Here is a 20,534-nt window from a genome sequence, read left to right on the forward strand (position 1 = left end):
AGAAAACGCACTTTTTAAATCCTAGATGGGCAGATATTACACTATTCACAAACATCCTAAAAATCCAAATCCTACCCTCAAGTGGCTTTTCCCACTTATACAGGGAGCTAGAGAAAAGTGGGGATATCTATTTTATATGCAATTGTCCTCAAAAAAGGTTATGTCCATCACTCACTTCCCAGTGAGCAAAGTGGTACTGTGTGTATGGAATATAACTTGGGGCTTTGCTGAGTTCCCAGCTGTGATACCCCTTCCTTTGATGATGAGTAGAAGAAAAAAATTGGGGAGTATACAACACTTACTTTTTGTCAAGAAAATGGCCAAAGGTTTCAAGCACTAAAATGACATGTGTAGTGTGATGTGGCACCTGGTGATATGTTTTAGGAGAAGCACCAAATATTGGGGTTCAGTTCAGTCATGTGAAGATTTCACAATTTGGAAAAATGCAGGTTTATTTAGGAGAAGAGATTACAGACAAAATGAAGAGATACAACAGATACAAAGAATGATAAATATAAAATAGAGTGGGAAAGCACATAGCAAGAAAAAGGGTTTTAATAGTTAATGTTGGAAAAGACAAGTTCCCTATTGGAACATGAAATTAGCCAGGAGAAAAGAAACTCCCCAAAAGATTGGAGTGTACCCTTACACTCCAAATTGTTCAATATGAGTTCAAATATGACCTCAGACACTTAAAATGTCCTGGCTGTGTGACCCTAGGCAAGTCACAACCCCAATTGCCTCAGCAAAAAAAAAAAAAAAAAAAAAAGAATTAGTTATAAAGAGGGGAAGTGAGGTCTGAGAAGAGAAATATCATAAGGCAGAAGAAATATCACATGGCATGGGGGAGAAGGAAGGGGAAAGACACCACAAAGCAGAGTATCATGGTGAACTGACCCAAAGGCCCAGCAAACATGGCATAGGTCATAAATAGATTTATAGGGGAAATTTACCCAGACATGACTGGGATTTCTGAGAGAACATGACAAGGTGATGTTCACAACCCCCACAAAGGATGGGCCTCAGAGACACAACTTGGATTTCTGACAGAGACTTTCACAGAGAGTGGGACCATGGAGCTAAACTAATCTCTATCACAGCTTTTCCCCTGCCTGCCCCAGGGAACATTTTAATCAATGCTCCAGCTGTTCTGCCAACCAGGACCTAGCTATCCAGGACCTCATCACAAAAGATTTTTCACCTTCTAACATGGAAAACATCATCAGGATATAGTACCATTTTCTAATAAAAGTGGCAACATAAGTAACATAAACAAATGTATACACAAGATATATATACAACAAAAAGTAATCTCAGAGGGAAGTCACAAAAAGCTTAGAGAAAGGCTTTCTGCAGAAAATGGAATTTGCACTGGATCTTGAAGAAAGTCAGAGAAGCCAAAATGGCATACTTAAGAAAGAAGAACACAATCATGATAAATGTAGAAATATATAGAAGAATGGCACATGTTTAACATATACTGGATGTTTGCTGTCTAGGGGAGGAGGTGGGGGGTGGGAGGGAAAGAGAGGGAGAAAAATTTGAAACAAAAGGTTTTGCATGGATGAATGTTGAAAACTATTTTTGCATGTATTTTGAAAATAAAAATCTATTGTCAAAAAAGAAAAAGAATAAAAATTAAAAGTAGATGAAATGAATTTAAAAAAAAAAGAAAAGAAGAGCACAGCTATATGCAATGTTTTATTGCAAGTATTAAGAGAGATGAGAAGAGTGACTATGCTTTCCTTAGAATAGGGAAGTCTTGTGAAGAAAATCCCTCTATTAATGCAAATCATGATGTTACAAAGTTGCCTTAAACAAACAGCCAATTATGTGTCATAATTAAGACACAAACCTAAGTCTTCTTGACTTTAAGGTTAGTTGTATATTCATTATGTCATATATGGAGGTAATATGCCATCCCTATCATCAAGGAGTTTATAATCTTAATTTATAAGATAATTTAATAATTACCTTATATCTTAATTATCTTACTATCTTAATTAATATCTTTTATTAATTAATTTTAATTTATTATGTTTTATTTTTAATAATAAATAAGTATTTATATATTATACATAATATATTTTATTTTATATTTATATTATATATTATGTGTAATAATATGTAAATAAAAATGAATTTTGATTTATTATAATCAATTAATAAAATATCTTAATTAACTTAATAAGATAATTAAGTACCTACCTAGTGAAAGCAATCTGTGCTCAGTTCAGTGAATACAAAGATGAAAAGCAATGAAGTCACAGTCCTAAGATAATTTATTCTTTATTAGGGAAGACAAGACATATACACAGATGATTATAATAAAATGACAATAGATGGCTTAAGATTTTGCCAAGTGCTTTTTAAAGGTTTTCTTTCTCTCATATCAGCCCTGGGAAGTAAGTACAGTTGTTACCTTGATTTTACAGATGAGAAAACTGAGATTAAATAAGTTGCCCACAGTCACCCAGTTCATTACTAAGTGCTTTAACTCCAGGACTTCCTGTCTTGAGGTCCAGGAGCCTATTTCCTGTGTTACCTGGTAGGCTAAAGAAGACTATGTGAAACAAAATGAGATGCAAAATGTTCAATGATTCCATGTCCTAAATGTTTCCAGATCAATAATCCCATATTTTCCATTCCTTTCCAGAGCTCTTGTTCTACTTTTCTGACTCTAAATAAAAACTCTTTGAGGGCAATGATTATGTCTCACTCATCTATGCAGACCTCATAATGAATTTTTACATAGCTAAAAGAATTTTTAATTGCAACTGGATCTTAGGCAAGATTTGTTTGTGGAGAGACAAACATCTAATGAACAGATTGGACACTAACTTTTAAGCATTACCTATAAATAAAACTTGACTGCTACTTGTTCTCTGAAATGGCCACTGTGTGGCTCAATGTCCTGAGTACAAGGTATTGGAAAGACTCTTTCCAGAGTTCAAATTTGGCCTCAGACATTTACCAGCTCTGTGATCCTGGGCAGGTCATTTAACCCTGTTTGCTTTGTTTTCCTCATCAGTGAAATGAGCTAGAAAAGAAAATGGCAAACCACTCCAGTATTTTGGCCAAGAAAATCCCAATCATGAAGAGTTGTACATGAATGAAAAAATGGCTGAACAGCAAAAATGTTCTCAAAAATCTGCCAAATTTGATCACTGTTTTATTGGATTAATGTAAAAATAACTATTCCCCAATTCCTCTTCCACTTTTGTTCTTGAGACTTTCAGACTCTTCAGGTTCACAATATATGTGTATTCATTCATATAAACACACACACACATAGTATTGGAAAGAACACTGAACTTGGGCTTGGGACATTTGGACTTAAAACTTGCCTCAGACACTAACTATATTATATGAGCTTGAGCAAATCATATAACCTTTCTTAGATCTCAATCCCTCATTTTAAAATGAGGGAATTGGAATAAGTGTCCTCTGGAGTCTCCTCCAACTCTGGATCTATTTCCAGCGATTCTTCAAAAAAATCTCCCTCTCCTCATCTGTAAAATGAAGATGATAAGCTCTGATCTACCTCTTTTCTTTAGCAAGACCAACATACTTGAATGTTAAAATACTATAGAAATGTTTTAGATTATTATTTATGAAGTTGTTCTGTCTAAATATAGATACAAGATAAACTAGATATAGTTCTTATAGTATCAGAGTGTGACAAGATATAATAAGTAAAAATTATAATGTCAAAGAGAATATGTTAGGTGCAGAGAGGCATACCACCTATGCCATATTCTCTCTCATATGTGGGGTTCCCCCAATAGCTTGAACTCCAGATTCAAAGTTCTCTGTGATTCTATTCTACTTCCACTCAAAATAATAGCTCACAAGATCCTACCAATGTGTTTACAATTTCTTTATTCTGCTAGAGAACACAATAAGTTCAAAGTACAGATATTTAATTAAATGGCATAGTAAGATTTGCAAGAGATCATTTCCCTCATAAACATGGCACATTCTCTCACAAGTATATATACCATCAGTTAAAAAAAAAAAATGAGTATTCATAGAAGTCACACATAGAATGACATCAGGAGCACACACATGGAGAATTCTACAGAGAGGCAAGTTACACTTCTAATAATACAGGATGATTTCTTTTGGTAATATTATTTTATTTGTAGTAGACCTATTTCTAGTAGGGGTGTACTGGTAAATGTTTAACAAATGGCTTTCTGAAAAAGAAGGTAAAGAGATGTGTGCGTTTGTATATCCATATATACATATAAAGTTGCAGAACATATTTTTTTAATGTAACCTGCATCATTAATATTTTCTCCATCACTTTAAGTCTAGACAATCAAAAAAAGTTAACAAATTTAAGTCCTGATTTATAGTTTACCTTTCTTTTTTCCACACTCTTTCCTTCACTTTATCCTTCCTTTTCCTCCTCCAAATTATTTCTTCTACATTTCTGTCTTTTACTTGCAAACATGGACAAACAATATAACTCCCCCAACCTCTGAACTACTTTATAATAGGCATAATAGAGAAGTGAGGGATTTGAACCTAATTTGACAATAGTCAAGAAATAAGTTGCCGTGAATCATTTTTCTAACTAGGACTTTTTAAAAAAGATGGACAACAAGAAGTCTTCAGAAACTGGAGCAAGGACTAGTCAGGAACATAGCATTCCAGTTTCCAGAGATAGTAATAGAGCTGAGAGTAAATAGCATGGCTAAAAGCACTGAGGCAGAAAGAGATCCCAAGACATCTCTGAAGTAGTACTTGGTGCAGAAATCATGCCAGCTGGCAACTCTGTCACCTATTAACCAGTTTCAGGTCACAGTTTCAAGGAGAAGAGCAGTCACTAATTAGAGAGGTTCTGGCTATATACAGAGCAAGGAACAAGTTCCAAAAACTTAGCTGTGTGTCTCTGAGCCTAAGAGTAGAGTGGGAACTCAGTTCTAACCTTCAGCCCTATACATAAACCAGCTGTGGATTAATCAGGGTGGAAACCAAGATTAAAGGGGAGCTTGTCTCCCTGACCCTATAACACTTTTGGGTGGGCTAACAATGATTGAATTCATAGTAATCTACTGAAACTCCGTCCTATACAATCCAACAGATCCAAACCTGCGTCAGGAACTTGCAGAGTTCAGACCAGGAGGCAGTGGACAAAAAGTTTTCTCCCTGAATCACAATGCTTTAGATATACCAAATACTTGCAGGCTTTCAGATAGAGTTGTTGAGCGCTCCAAAGGACATAAAAGACATTCTACTCAGGTCAATAAGCAAAGCCCAACACTAGTACAAAATCCAAAATCAAGAAGTAGACTGGAAGGATAAACAGACAAAAAAAAAAAAAAAAAAAAGAACTTGACCCTAAAGAGCTACTATGATAACAGGGAAGCCCCCATCATAAACACAGAAAACCATGACTTAAAAATATTTTTCAAGCAAAGCCTCAAAAAAAGAGTAGATTATCTTAAGATACAAGTCCAACAAGAATTTTTAGCAGAAATCTTTAAAGCACAAAAAATAATTTTAAAAATCAGTAAGAACACTAAAAAAATGTCAAAATAAATGAGAGCTATGTAAGAAAAGAGCTGTTAATTACAGCTTGGTAAAAGATGTACAAAATGTAACTAAAGAATACAGCTCTTGAAAAATTAGAATTGGTCAAATGGAAGCTATTTATTCCATGCAGATAATGAAACACAAAATACAAATAATAAAACAAAATCAAAAGACTAAAAAAAAAAAAAAAAAGTTAAATGTTGAAATATCTTAAGAGAAGTAATTTACCTGTAAAACAGATTGACAAGAGCTAATTTAAGAATATTGTTCTACCTAAAAGTTACGAACAACAATAGCAAAGAACTTATACATATTGTTTCAAAAAATTATAAAGGAAGATTGTCCAGTTATCTCAGGATCAGAAGGCAAAGTAGAAACTGAAATAACTACCAGTTACCTCTTCAAAGGTCAGAAAATATAAAATACAAAAACTTCAGCCTGGCATCTTAAACCTGTCAATAATTTCATCCACGAGAATGACAATAATGAAACAACATACCAGAATTTGTGGGATGCAGCCAAAGCAGTATAAGGGGAAATTTTATATCTCTAGATGCATACTTGCATAAAATAGAAAAAGAGAAGATCAATGAATTAGGCTTGTAACTAAAAAAGCTAGGGAAAAAAACTTAAAACCCCAATCAAGTACCAAATTTGAAATTCTAAAAATAAGAAGGGAGATTATTAAAACTGAAAATAAAACACTATTGAATTAATAAATAAAACTAAGAGTTGGTTTTATGAAAAAAACAACAAAAATAAACCTTTAGGTAATTTGATTAGAAAAAGGAAGGAGGAAAATCAAATTGTTAGTCTTAAAAATGAAAAGGGAGAACTCACCACTAACGAAGAGGAAATTAGAGCAATAATTAGGAGTTACTTTGCCCAACTTTATGCCAATAAATTCGACAACTTAAATGAAATAGAAAAATACCTCCAAAAATACAGCTTGCCCAAACTAACAGAGGAAGAAGTAAATATCCTAAACAGTCCCATCTCAGAAAAAGAAATAGAACAAACTATCAATCAACTCCCTAAGAAAAAATCCCCAGGACCAGATGGATTTACATGTGAATTCTACCAAACATTTAAAGAACAATTAACTCCAATGTTATATAAACTATTTGAAAAAATAGGGATTGAAGGAGTCCTACCAAACTCCTTTTATGACACAGATATGGTACTGATACCTAAACCAGGTAGGCTGAAAACAGAGAAAGAAAATTATAGACCAATCTCCCTAATGAATATTGATGCTAAAATCTTAAATAAAATATTAGCAAAAAGATTACAGAAAATTGTCACCAGGATAATACACTATGACCAAGTAGGATTTATACCAGGAATGCAGGGCTGGTTCAATATTAGGAAAACTATTAGCATAATTGACTATATCAATAACCAAACAAACAAAAACCACATGATCATCTCAATAGATGCAGAAAAAGCATTTGATAAAATCCAACATCCATTCCTAATAAAAACACTTGAGAGCATAGGAATAAATGGACTTTTCCTTAAAATAGTCAGGAGCATATATTTAAAACCATCAGTAAGCATCATATGCAATGGGGAAAAACTGGAACCTTTCCCAGTAAGATCTGGAGTGAAGCAAGGTTGCCCACTATCACCATTATTATTTAATATCGTATTAGAAACACTAGCCTCGGCAATAAGAGTCGAGAAAGATATAAAAGGAATTAGAGTAGGCAATGAGGAAAACAAACTATCACTCTTTGCAGATGATATGATGGTATACCTAGAGAACCCCAGAGATTCTACCAAAAAGCTATTGGAAATAATTCATAATTTTAGCAAAGTAGCTGGCTACAAAATAAATCCCCATAAATCCTCAGCATTTTTATACATCACCAACAAAACCCAACAGCAAGAGATACAAAGAGAAATTCCATTCAGAATAACTGTTGATACCATAAAATATTTGGGAATCTATCTACCAAAGGAAAGTCAGGAATTATATGAGCAAAATTATAAAAAAGTCTCCACACAAATAAAGTCAGACTTAAATAATTGGAAAAATATTAAGTGCTCTTGGATCGGCCGAGCGAACATAATAAAGATGACAATACTCCCTAAACTAATCTATTTATTTAGTGCTATACCAATCAGACTTCCAAGAAAATATTTTATTGATCTAGAAAAAATAACAACAAAATTCATATGGAACAATAAAAAGTCGAGAATCTCAAGGGAATTAATGAAAAAAAAATCAAATGAAGGTGGCCTAGCTGTACCTGATCTAAAATTATATTATAAAGCAGCAGTCACCAAAACCATTTGGTATTGGCTAAGAAATAGATTAGTGGATCAGTGGAAAAGGCTAGGCTCACAAGACAGAATAGTCAATTATAGCAATCTAGTGTTTGACAAACCCAAAGCCCCTAACTTCTGGGAAAAGAATTCATTATTTGATAAAAACTGCTGGGATAATTGGAAATTAGTATGGCAGAAATTAGGCATGGACCCACACTTAACACCATATACCAAGATAAGATCAAAATGGGTCTATGACCTAGGCATAAAGAACGAGACTATAAATAAATTAGAGGAACATAGAATAGTTTATCTCTCAGACTTGTGGAGGAGAAAGAAATTTGTGACCAAAGATGAACTAGAGACCATTACTGATCACAGAATAGAAAATTTCGATTACATCAAATCAAGAAGTAGACTGGAAGGATAAACAGACAAAAAAAAAAAAAAAAAAAAGAACTTGACCCTAAAGAGCTACTATGATAACAGCAAAGCCCCCATCATAAACACAGAAAACCATGACTTAAAAACATTTTTCAAGCAAAGCCTCAAAAAAAGAGTAGATTATCTTAAGATACAAGTCCAACAAGAATTTTTAGCAGAAATCTTTAAAGCACAAAAAATAATTTTAAAAATCAGTAAGAACACTAAAAAAATGTAAAAATAAATGAGAGCTATGTAAGAAAAGAGCTGTTAATTACAGCTTGGTAAAAGATGTACAAAATGTAACTAAAGAATACAGCTCTTAAAAAATTAGAATTGGTCAAATGGAAGCTATTTATTCCATGCAAATAATGAAACACAAAATACAAATAATAAAACAAAATCAAAAGACTAAAAAAAAAAAAAAAAAAAAGGAAAATGTTGAAATATCTTAAGAGAAGTAATTTACCTGGAAAACAGATTGACAAGAGCTAATTTAAGAATATTGTTCTACCTAAAAGTTACGAACAACAATAGCAAAGAACTTATACATATTGTTTCAAAAAATTATAAAGGAAGATTGTCCAGTTATCTCAGGATCAGAAGGCAAAGTAGAAACTGAAGTAACTACCTCTTCAAAGGTCAGAAAATATAAAATACAAAAACTTCAGCCTGGCATCTTAAACCTGTCAATAATTTCATCCACGAGAATGACAATAATGAAACAACATACCAGAATTTGTGGGATGCAGCCAAAGCAGTATAAGGGGAAATTTTATATCTCTAGATGCATACTTGCATAAAATAGAAAAAGAGAAGATCAATGAATTAGGCTTGTAACTAAAAAAGCTAGGGAAAAAAACTTAAAACCCCCAATCAAGTACCAAATTTGAAATTCTAAAAATAAGAAGGGAGATTATTAAAACTGAAAATAAAACACTATTGAATTAATAAATAAAACTAAGAGTTGGTTTTATGAAAAAAACAACAAAAATAAACCTTTAGGTAATTTGATTAGAAAAAGGAAGGAGGAAAATCAAATTGTTAGTCTTAAAAATGAAAAGTGAGAACTTTCCACCGATGAAGAAGAAATTAGAGCAACAATTGGGAGTTATTTTGCCCAATTTTTTACCAATAAATTTGATAACCTAAGTTACATGGAGGAATGTCTACAAGAATATAGATTGCCCAGATTAACAGAAAAAAAAATAAGCTACTTAAATAATCCCATTTTAGAAAAAGAAATATAACAAGCTATTAATCAACTCCCTACGAAAAAAGTTCCAGGGCCAGATGGATTTACATGTGAATTCTACCACATATTTAAAGAACAATTAACTCCAATACTATACAAATTATTTGAAAAAATATGGAAAGAAGGACTCCTGCCAAATTCCTTTTATGATACAGACATGGTACTGATAGCTTAACCAAGTAGGATGAAGACAGAGAAAGAAAATTATGGACCAATATCCTTAATGAATATAAATGCAAAAATCTTAAATAAAATATTAGCAAAAAATTACAGAAAGTTATCCCCAGGATAATACACCATAACCAAGTAGGATTTATACCAGGAATACAAGGCTGGTTCAATATTAGGAAAACTATTAGCATAACTGACTATATCAATAACTAAACTAACAAAAATCATATGATTATCTCAATAGATGCAGAAAAAGCATTTGATAAAATTCAAAACCCATTCCTATTAAAAACACTAGAGAGTATAGGAATAAATGAACTTTTCATTAAAATAATCAATAGCATCTATTTAAAACCACCAGTAAGCATCATACATAATGGAGATAAACTAGAACCATTCCCAATAAGATCAGGGGTGAAACAAGGTTACCCACTATCACCATTACTATTCAATATTGTATTAGAAATGTTAGCTTTGGCAATAAGAGAAGAAAAAGAGATTAAAGGAATTAGAATAGATAACGAGGAACGCAAATTATCAATCTTTGCAGATGATATGATGGTAAACTTAGAGAACTCTAGAGAATCAACTAAAAAACTATTAGAAACAATATACAACTTTAGCAAAGTTGCAAGATACAAAATAAATTCATATAAATCACCAACATTTTTACATATCACCAACAAAATCCAACAGCAAATGATACAAAGAAAAATTCCATTTAAAATAACTGTCAATAGTATACAATATTTGGGAATCTATCCACCAAGGGAAAGTCAGGAACTACATGAACACAACTACAAACCACTTTCCACACAAATAAAGTCAGATCTAAACAATTGGAAAAATATCAAATGCTCTTGTTTAGGTCAGGAGAATATAATAAAAATGGCAATACTGTCTAAATTAATCTATTTATTCAGTGTCATGACAATCAAACTCCTAAGGAATTATTTTACAGACCTAGAAAAAATGACAAAATTCATCTGGAAGAACAAAAGGTCAAGAATTTCAAGGGAATTTTTAAAAATGCAAATGAAGGTGGCTTAGCTGTACCAGATCTAAAACTATATTATAAAGCAGTGGTCATCAAAACCATTTAGTACTGGACAAGAAATAGAGTAGTTAATCAGTGGAATAGATTAGGTTCACAGGACAAAATAGTCAATGACTATAGTAATTTAGTGTTTGACAAACCTAAAGATCCCAGCTTTGGGAATAAGAATTCACTATTTGACAAAAACTGCTGAGAAAATTGGAAAATAGTATGGCAGAAATTAGGCATTGTCCCACACCTAACACCATATACCAAGATAAAGTTGAAATGGGTTCATGATCTAGACATAATGAAATCACAAATTAAAAAAACATAGGATAGTTTACCTCTCAGATCTGTGTGGGAGGAAGAAATTTGTGACCAAAGAAGAATTGGAGATTATTATTGATCACAGAGTAGATAATTTTGATTACATTAAGTTAAAAAGGTTTTGTACAAACAAAACTAATGCAAACAAGATTAGAAAAGCAGTACTAAATTGGGAAACCATTTTTATATTCAAGAGTTCTGATAAAGGCCTCATTTCCAAAATATATAATTGACCCAAATTTATAAGAATTCAAGCCTTTCTCCAATTGATAAATGGTCAAAGGATATGAACATACAATTTTCAGATAAAGAAATTGAAAACATCTCTAGTCATATGAAAAGGTGCTCTAAATCATTATTGATCAGAGAATTAAAACAACTCTGAGATACTACTACACACCTCTCAGACTGGCTAAGATGACAGGAAAAGATAATGACAAATGTTGGAGGGGATGTGGGAAAACTGAGACACTAATACATTGGTGGAATTGTGAATGGATCCAACCATTCTGGAGAGCAATTTGGAACTAGGCCAAAGAGTTATCAAACTGTACATACTCGTTGACCCAGCAGTGTTTCTACTGGACTTATATATCCCAAAGAGATCTTGAAGGAGGGAAAGGAACCCACATGTGTAAAAATGTTTGTGGCAGCCCTTTTTGTAATGGAAACTGAGTAGATGCCCATCAATTGGAGAATGGCTAAATAAGTTATGGTATATGAATGCTATGGAATATTATTGTTCTATAAGAAACAATCACCAGGATGATTTCAGAGAGGCCTGGAGAGACTTGCATGAACTGATGCTAATTGAAATGAGCAGAAGCAGGAGATTATTATACACAGCAACAGCAATATTATACAATGATCAATTCTGATGAACATGACTCTCTTCAACAATGAGATGATTCAGACCAGTTCCAATGGTCTTGTGATCAAAAAAAAAATCTACACCCTGAAAGAGGACTGTGGGGACTGAGTGTGGTTCACAATATAGCATTTTCACTTTTTCTGTTGTTTGTTTGCATTTTATTTTCTTCATAATCTTCTTTTCTGGTTTGATTTGATTTTTCTTGTACAGCAAGATAATTGTATAAATATGTATGCATATATTGGTTTAATATATATTTTTACTATATTTAACATATATTGGACTACTTGCCGTCTAGGGGATGGGGGTGGAGGGGTGGAAAAGGGGGGAAAAACTGGAACACAAGGTTTTGCAAGGGCTAATGTTGCAGAATTATCTATGCACATGTTTTGAAAAATAAAAAGCTTTAATTAATTTTTTTAAAGAATATGTTTTAAAAAATAGTTAAAGCAGAGATAGGAAAAAATCCATCAGTCACCAAGTGAAAGAGAAAAAAAAATGAAAAACTTACAGGAACATCATAGCCAATTTTCAAAGTTCCCAGGTTAAAGATTAAAAAGAACAATTTAAACACTGCAAAACTACAGTTAAAATAAAAAATTACACCTAGAAGCTTCTTGAAACATTATAGGTAGGCTGGACCCAATTTTATATTTAATCTGCATTGTTAAGGCGTTTTTCTTCATCACTTTCTTAAACCCAAACAATCCACAAAGTAATCAATCAAGGTCTTATTTGAAGCATTTGGTGACTTCTGACTTCTGAGGTGTAAATAAATGCTCACACTAAAAATTTAACATTTGGTTAAGAGCTGGCTTCAGAATATCATTGAAGGAAATTGCAGCATTAGAGAAGACATTAAATTACATTTCAATTGGGAGAGGCACATTCCAGATTGGAAAAAGGCAATGTACAATTAAGAAGGAATTAAGAAACAAAAAGGAGCTAATGAATAAGAAATTAACTTGAAACTAAAGTAAGATAAAACTAAGAAGGACATAGGGCCCATAATTGTCACCTAAAGTATTGACCCCAGCAAGAATCCAGATTTATTTTGTTAGATCATAAATTAGAACTACAAAAGTAGTTCTATCTACCAAAATCAAAGTTAAGAGGCAGGAGACAAACTAGAGCAGAGATTTGTATTTCTAATAAAAGCAATTTATGTCACCTATATCTTTTTATTCAATATATATAAAAAATCTATATTAAATTCAAGTCATTTAGTCTAGTAGCTATTATTTTAGGAACATTGCCTCAACTCTTTAAATTTATTAAAAATAATATGAAAATGCATATTGAAAAGGAAGACTAAACTAGCTAATTTCCCATCTTTAGGCTTTAAAAAAAGTTTTATTTATTTTACTTTATAGAATAACCATGGTTTCCCCCCTTGTACATCAAATGTTTTTTCTTTCTCACCTCCACCTTTTATAATCTCTTCAAAGTACAGTTCAATTATCACTTCCTCTAGGAAAAATTTCCTAATTTCCTCTCTTGTTCATTCCCATTTTCCTCCTTCCCTGAAATCACGTGTGTGTGTGTGTGTGTGTGTGTGTGTGTATGTGTGTGTGTGTGTGTAACTCCTATTGGTCTGATCAACCAAAGTCAGAGATACTGTACATAGTCCCCAACACAGGGATATCATTTTGTTCCTGAAAGTATGAAGGACAACCAAACGACCAATTTTGTTTGTAAACATATTGCATTTCTTTGATGTGAGTTCTCAGACTATCTCATTTTTTGTATTTATATATTTAGTGTCTGGCATAGTATACAGTACATAGAAGGTATTTAATAAGTGTCATCACACCATTTCCCAACCATCTGCAAATCAGGCCACAAACTTTTGCCCCTGACACTTAAAGCTGAGATTTTAGCTTATCTTTTCTGGAACCAGGCCATAACAACACTGTTCAGTTATCCCCAAAACATATTACTTACATTCTGTTCCTTACTTCATTTTCCAAGTCTACTTTCTCTCTGTATGTTTTAGGACTGTTTTGCTTGCTTGTGTTTGTATTCCCCAGTGCTTAGCACAGTGCTTGGCACAAGGTAAGCCCTTAATGTTTTCCTCATTCATTCCTAGGGATAGCTAGATGATGCTTCAGATAACATAAGGCTTGGATTCAAGAAGAGCTGAATTCAAATTTGACTTTTAGCCACTAGCTCACTTACTAGCCACAAATCATTTAATCTGTTGGCCTCAGTTTTCCCATCTGTCAAATGGTGATAATAGCACTTACTTCTCAGGATTGAGAATATGACATAAAAACTGTATAGTACTTTTGTTATTATATGATTGTCATCATCATTAAAACAGGAGATGAAATCAACTTTGGCAGAATTCAGAGTTCATAGAGGGAATATGTAATAATACTGGATAAACTAGATTATGAAGACGTTTAAATACCAGTGTACTTTATCCTATAACCAACAGGAAGCCACAGATGGTTTTTTTGTTTTGTTTTGTTTTGTTTTGTTTTTGCAGGAAAAGGACCTGTACCTCAGATTGCTGAATGAAGAGAGATATTAGAAATGAAGTCAATTTGGGGACTGTTACAATAATCTGAGAGAATAAATAAAAGCCTTAACTGAGGTAAAAAGTGGAGAGAAGAGGATAAATGAGAAGCAGAATTTGAATTGACAAAAACTAGACAATTGCTTGGATATAGGCTGACAGAAAAGAGACAAAAGTGACTTTGAGTTTAGGTTACTTTGATTTACTGATGGAGGAGTTGGTAATCTAAGAAAAGATGATTAAAAGAAGTAAAATCCTTGAAAAATAGGATTAGTGAACTGGAAACAGAAAACAGCTCTCTAAAAAACAAAATTGGCGAAATGGAAAAAAATTCCACAGAACAAAAGAACTCAATTGGACAATTAGAGAAAGATTTTAAAAAAGTGAGTGAAGAGAATACTTCACTGAAAATCAGAATTGAACAAGTGGAATTGAATGACTCGAGGAGACAAGAAGAATCAGTCAAGCAAATCCAAAAAAATCAAACAATGGAGAAAAATGTGAAATACCTTCTGGGAAGACAACAGACCTGGAAAACAGATCCAGGAGAGACAATCTGAGAATCATTGGACTCCCAGAAAAACATGATGAAAAAAAGAGCCTGGACACTGTCTTCCAGGAAATTATCAAAGAGAACTGCCCAGAAGTCATAGGAACAGAGGAAAAAATAAACATTGAAAGGATTCATCGATCACCCACTGAAAGGGATCCTAAAATCAAAACACCAAGGAATATAGTGGCCAAATGCCAGAACCCTCAGATGAAAGAAAAAATATTGCAAGCGGCTAGAAAAACCCAATTCAAGTATCAAGGAGCCACAATAAGGATCACCCAGGATCTGGCAGCATCCACATTAAAAGATCGAAGGGCCTGGAATATGATATTCCGAAAGGCTAAGGAACTTGGTATGCAACCAAAAATAACTTACCCAGCGAGAATGAGCATCTTTTTCCAGGAAGAAGATGGACATTCAACGAAGTAAGCGAATTTCATCTATTTCTGATGAAAAAACCAGAACTTAACAAAAAGTTTGATCTACAAATATAGAACTCAAGAGAAATCTAAAAAGGTAAAGATTAATCTTGGGAACTATATTTTGACTATATAGATGTATAAAGAATACATGTATACCTTGTTCTAGAAATTGATGTGGAAAGGACATTGTACCAGAAAAAGGGTAAAGTGGGGGTAGTACATCTCATGAAGAGGCATAGGAAACCTATTATATCTGAGAGAAAGAATGGAGGGGGATGAATATAGTGGGTATCTTACTGCCTTCAGAATTGGCTTTAAGTGAAAAATCTTAAGACATATTCAATCTATGGTGAAACTTCTCCCATCTCATTGAAAAGTGAGAAGGGAAAAGTGGAAAGGGAAGGAATAAGCTAAGCGGAAGGGAATACGGGAACTGGGAGGGAAAGGGGTAAGATAGGGGGAGGAACTCTAAGGCGGGGGGAGGGACACTAAAAAGGGAGGGCTGTGAGAAGCAAGGGGTGCTCACAAGCTTAATACTTGGAAGGGGGGGAAAGGGGAAAGAAGGGAGGAAAGCATAAACCGGGTTAACAAGATGGCAAGTAATACAGAATTGGTCATTCTAACCATAAACGTGAACGGGGTAAACTCCCCCATAAAGAGGAAGCGGTTAGCAGAATGGATTAAAAGCCAGAATCCTACAATATGTTGTTTACAGGAAACACACCTGAAGCGGGGAGATACATGCAGGTTAAAGGTAAAAGGTTGGAGCAAAATCTACTATGCTTCAGGTGAAGTCAAAAAAGCAGGGGTAGCCATCCTGATCTCAGATCAAGCTAAAGCAAAAATTGATCTAATTAAAAGAGATAAGGAAGGACACTATATCTTGCTAAAGGGTAGCATGGATAATGAAGCACTATCTATATTAAACATATATGCACCAAGTGGGGTAGCATCTAAATTCTTAAAAGAGAAACTAAGAGAGCTGCAAGAAGAAATAGACAGTAAAACTATAATAGTGGGAGATCTTAACCTTGCACTCTCAGAATTAGATAAATCAAACCACAAAATAAATAAGAAAGAAGTCAAAGAGGTAAATAGAATACTAGAAAAGTTAGATATGATAGATCTCTGGAGAAAATGTAATGGAGACAGAAAGGAATACACTTTCTTTTCAGCAGTTCATGGAACCTATACAAAAATTGACCATATATTAGGACATAAAAACCTCAAACTCAAATGCAGTAAGGCAGAAATAGTAAATGCATCCTTTTCAGACCACGATGCAATGAAAATTACATTCAACAAAAAAGCAGGGGGAAGTAGACCAAAAAATAATTGGAAACTAAATAATCTCATACTAAAGAATGATTGGGTGAAACAGCAAATCATAGACATAATTAATAACTTCACCAAGAAAACGATAATAATGAGACATCATACCAAAATGTATGGGATGCAGCCAAAGCGGTAATAAGGGGAAATTTCATATCTCTAGAGGCCTATTTGTATAAAATAGAGAAAGAGAAGGTCAATGAATTGGGTTTGCAATTAAAAATGCTAGAAAAGGAACAAATTAAAAACCCCCAGTCAAACACTAAACTTGAAATTCTAAAAGTAAAAGGTGAGATCAATAAAATTGAAAGTAAAAAAACTATTGAATTGATTAATAAAACTAAGAGTTGGTTCTATGAAAAAACCAACAAAATAGACAAACCCTTAGTAAATCTGATTAAAAAAAGGAAAGAGGAAAATCAAATTGTTAGTCTTAAAAATGAAAAGGGAGAACTCACCACTAACGAAGAGGAAATTAGAGCAATAATTAGGAGTTACTTTGCCCAACTTTATGCCAATAAATTCGACAACTCAAATGAAATAGAAAAATACCTCCAAAAATACAGCTTGCCCAAACTAACAGAGGAAGAAGTAAATATCCTAAACAGTCCCATCTCAGAAAAAGAAATAGAACAAACTATCAATCAACTCCCTAAGAAAAAATCCCCAGGACCAGATGGATTTACATGTGAATTCTACCAAACATTTAAAGAACAATTAACTCCAATGTTATATAAACTATTTGAAAAAATAGGGATTGAAGGAGTCCTACCAAACTCCTTTTATGACACAGATATGGTACTGATACCTAAACCAGGTAGGCTGAAAACAGAGAAAGAAAATTATAGACCAATCTCCCTAATGAATATTGATGCTAAAATCTTAAATAAAATATTAGCAAAAAGATTACAGAAAATTGTCACCAGGATAATACACTATGACCAAGTAGGATTTATACCAGGAATGCAGGGCTGGTTCAATATTAGGAAAACTATTAGCATAATTGACTATATCAATAACCAAACAAACAAAAACCACATGATCATCTCAATAGATGCAGAAAAAGCATTTGATAAAATCCAACATCCATTCCTAATAAAAACACTTGAGAGCATAGGAATAAATGGACTTTTCCTTAAAATAGTCAGGAGCATATATTTAAAACCATCAGTAAGCATCATATGCAATGGGGAAAAACTGGAACCTTTCCCAGTAAGATCTGGAGTGAAGCAAGGTTGCCCACTATCACCATTATTATTTAATATCGTATTAGAAACACTAGCCTCGGCAATAAGAGTCGAGAAAGATATAAAAGGAATTAGAGTAGGCAATGAGGAAAACAAACTATCACTCTTTGCAGATGATATGATGGTATACCTAGAGAACCCCAGAGATTCTACCAAAAAGCTATTGGAAATAATTCATAATTTTAGCAAAGTAGCTGGCTACAAAATAAATCCCCATAAATCCTCAGCATTTTTATACATCACCAACAAAACCCAACAGCAAGAGATACAAAGAGAAATTCCATTCAGAATAACTGTTGATACCATAAAATATTTGGGAATCTATCTACCAAAGGAAAGTCAGGAATTATATGAGCAAAATTATAAAAAAGTCTCCACACAAATAAAGTCAGACTTAAATAATTGGAAAAATATTAAGTGCTCTTGGATCGGCCGAGCGAACATAATAAAGATGACAATACTCCCTAAACTAATCTATTTATTTAGTGCTATACCAATCAGACTTCCAAGAAAATATTTTATTGATCTAGAAAAAATAACAACAAAATTCATATGGAACAATAAAAAGTCGAGAATCTCAAGGGAATTAATGAAAAAAAAATCAAATGAAGGTGGCCTAGCTGTACCTGATCTAAAATTATATTATAAAGCAGCAGTCACCAAAACCATTTGGTATTGGCTAAGAAATAGATTAGTGGATCAGTGGAAAAGGCTAGGCTCACAAGACAGAATAGTCAATTATAGCAATCTAGTGTTTGACAAACCCAAAGCCCCTAACTTCTGGGAAAAGAATTCATTATTTGATAAAAACTGCTGGGATAATTGGAAATTAGTATGGCAGAAATTAGGCATGGACCCACACTTAACACCATATACCAAGATAAGATCAAAATGGGTCTATGACCTAGGCATAAAGAACGAGACTATAAATAAATTAGAGGAACATAGAATAGTTTATCTCTCAGACTTGTGGAGGAGAAAGAAATTTGTGACCAAAGATGAACTAGAGACCATTACTGATCACAGAATAGAAAATTTCGATTACATCAAATTAAAAAGCTTTTGTACAAATAAAACTAATGCAAACAAGATTAGAAGGGAAGCAACAAACTGGGAAAACATTTTCACAGTTAAAGGTTCTGATAAAGGCCTCATTTCCAAAATATATAGAGAACTGACTCAAATTTATAAGAAATCAAGCCATTCTCCAATTGATAAATGGTCAAAGGATATGAACAGACAATTTTCAGAGGATGAGATTGAAACTATTACCACTCATATGAAAGAGTGTTCCAAATCATTATTGATCAGAGAAATGCAAATTAAGACAACTCTGAGATACCACTACACACCTGTCAGATTGGCTAAGATGACAGGAAAAAATAATGATGAATGTTGGAGGGGATGCGGGAAAACTGGGACACTAATGCATTGTTGGTGGAGTTGTGAACGAATCCAACCATTCTGGAGAGCAATCTGGAATTATGCCCAAAAAATTATCAAATTGTGCATACCCTTTGATCCAGCAGTGTTTCTATTGGGTTTATATCCCAAAGAAATACTAAAGAAGGGAAAGGGACCTGTATGTGCCAAAATGTTTGTAGCAGCCCTGTTTGTAGTGGCTAGAAACTGGAAAATGAATGGATGCCCATCAATTGGAGAATGGCTGGGTAAATTGTGGTATACGAATGTTATGGAATATTATTGTTCTGTAAGAAATGACCAGCAGGATGAATACAGAGAGGACTGGCGAGACTTACATGAACTGATGCTAAGTGAAATGAGCAGAACCAGGAGATCATTATACACTTCGACAACAATATTGTATGAGGACATATTTTGATGGAAGTGGATTTCTTTGACAAAGAGACCTGAGTTTCAATTGATAAATGACGGACAAAAGCAGCTACACCCAAAGAAAGAACACTGGGAAACGAATGTAAACTATCTGCATTTTTGTTTTTCTTCCCGGATTATTTATACCTTCTGAATCCAATTCTCCCTACGCAACAAGAGAACTGTTCGGTTCTGCAAACATATATTGTATCTAGGATATACTGCAACATATCCAACATATAAAGGACTGCTTGCCATCTAGGGGAGGGGGTGGAGGGAGGGAGGGGGAAAAAAAACAAAAAAAAAAAAATAAATAAATAAATAAATAAATAAATAAATAAATAAATAAATAAATAAATAAATAAATAAAAAAGAAAAGATGATTGAACAGCTACTATGATATATGTGATAAATTATTCTAATAGCAGTATGAGGGAGTTAGAGGTTTTATTGAAGGCTATTACAATTATCCAGAGAGCTTGATAATGAGAATTTATACTAACGTGATGTATAAACAACAAGTACCGAAAGGGAAGATAAATGACATGTAAGGAAGAGTAGATAGAAGTTAATAGTTGCTTGCATAGGAGGAATGAAAGAAAATTATTAAAAAAAAAAACCACTAAGGTTTCAAATGTGGAAGAGTGGATGAATAGTGATACCAATGACAGGTATGGTAAAAAAGCAGGTTTAGAAAAGAAAAATACATTTGAGTCTGA

Source organism: Antechinus flavipes, chromosome 3 (assembly GCF_016432865.1).
Source record: "Antechinus flavipes isolate AdamAnt ecotype Samford, QLD, Australia chromosome 3, AdamAnt_v2, whole genome shotgun sequence".
Taxonomy (NCBI): domain Eukaryota; kingdom Metazoa; phylum Chordata; class Mammalia; order Dasyuromorphia; family Dasyuridae; genus Antechinus; species Antechinus flavipes.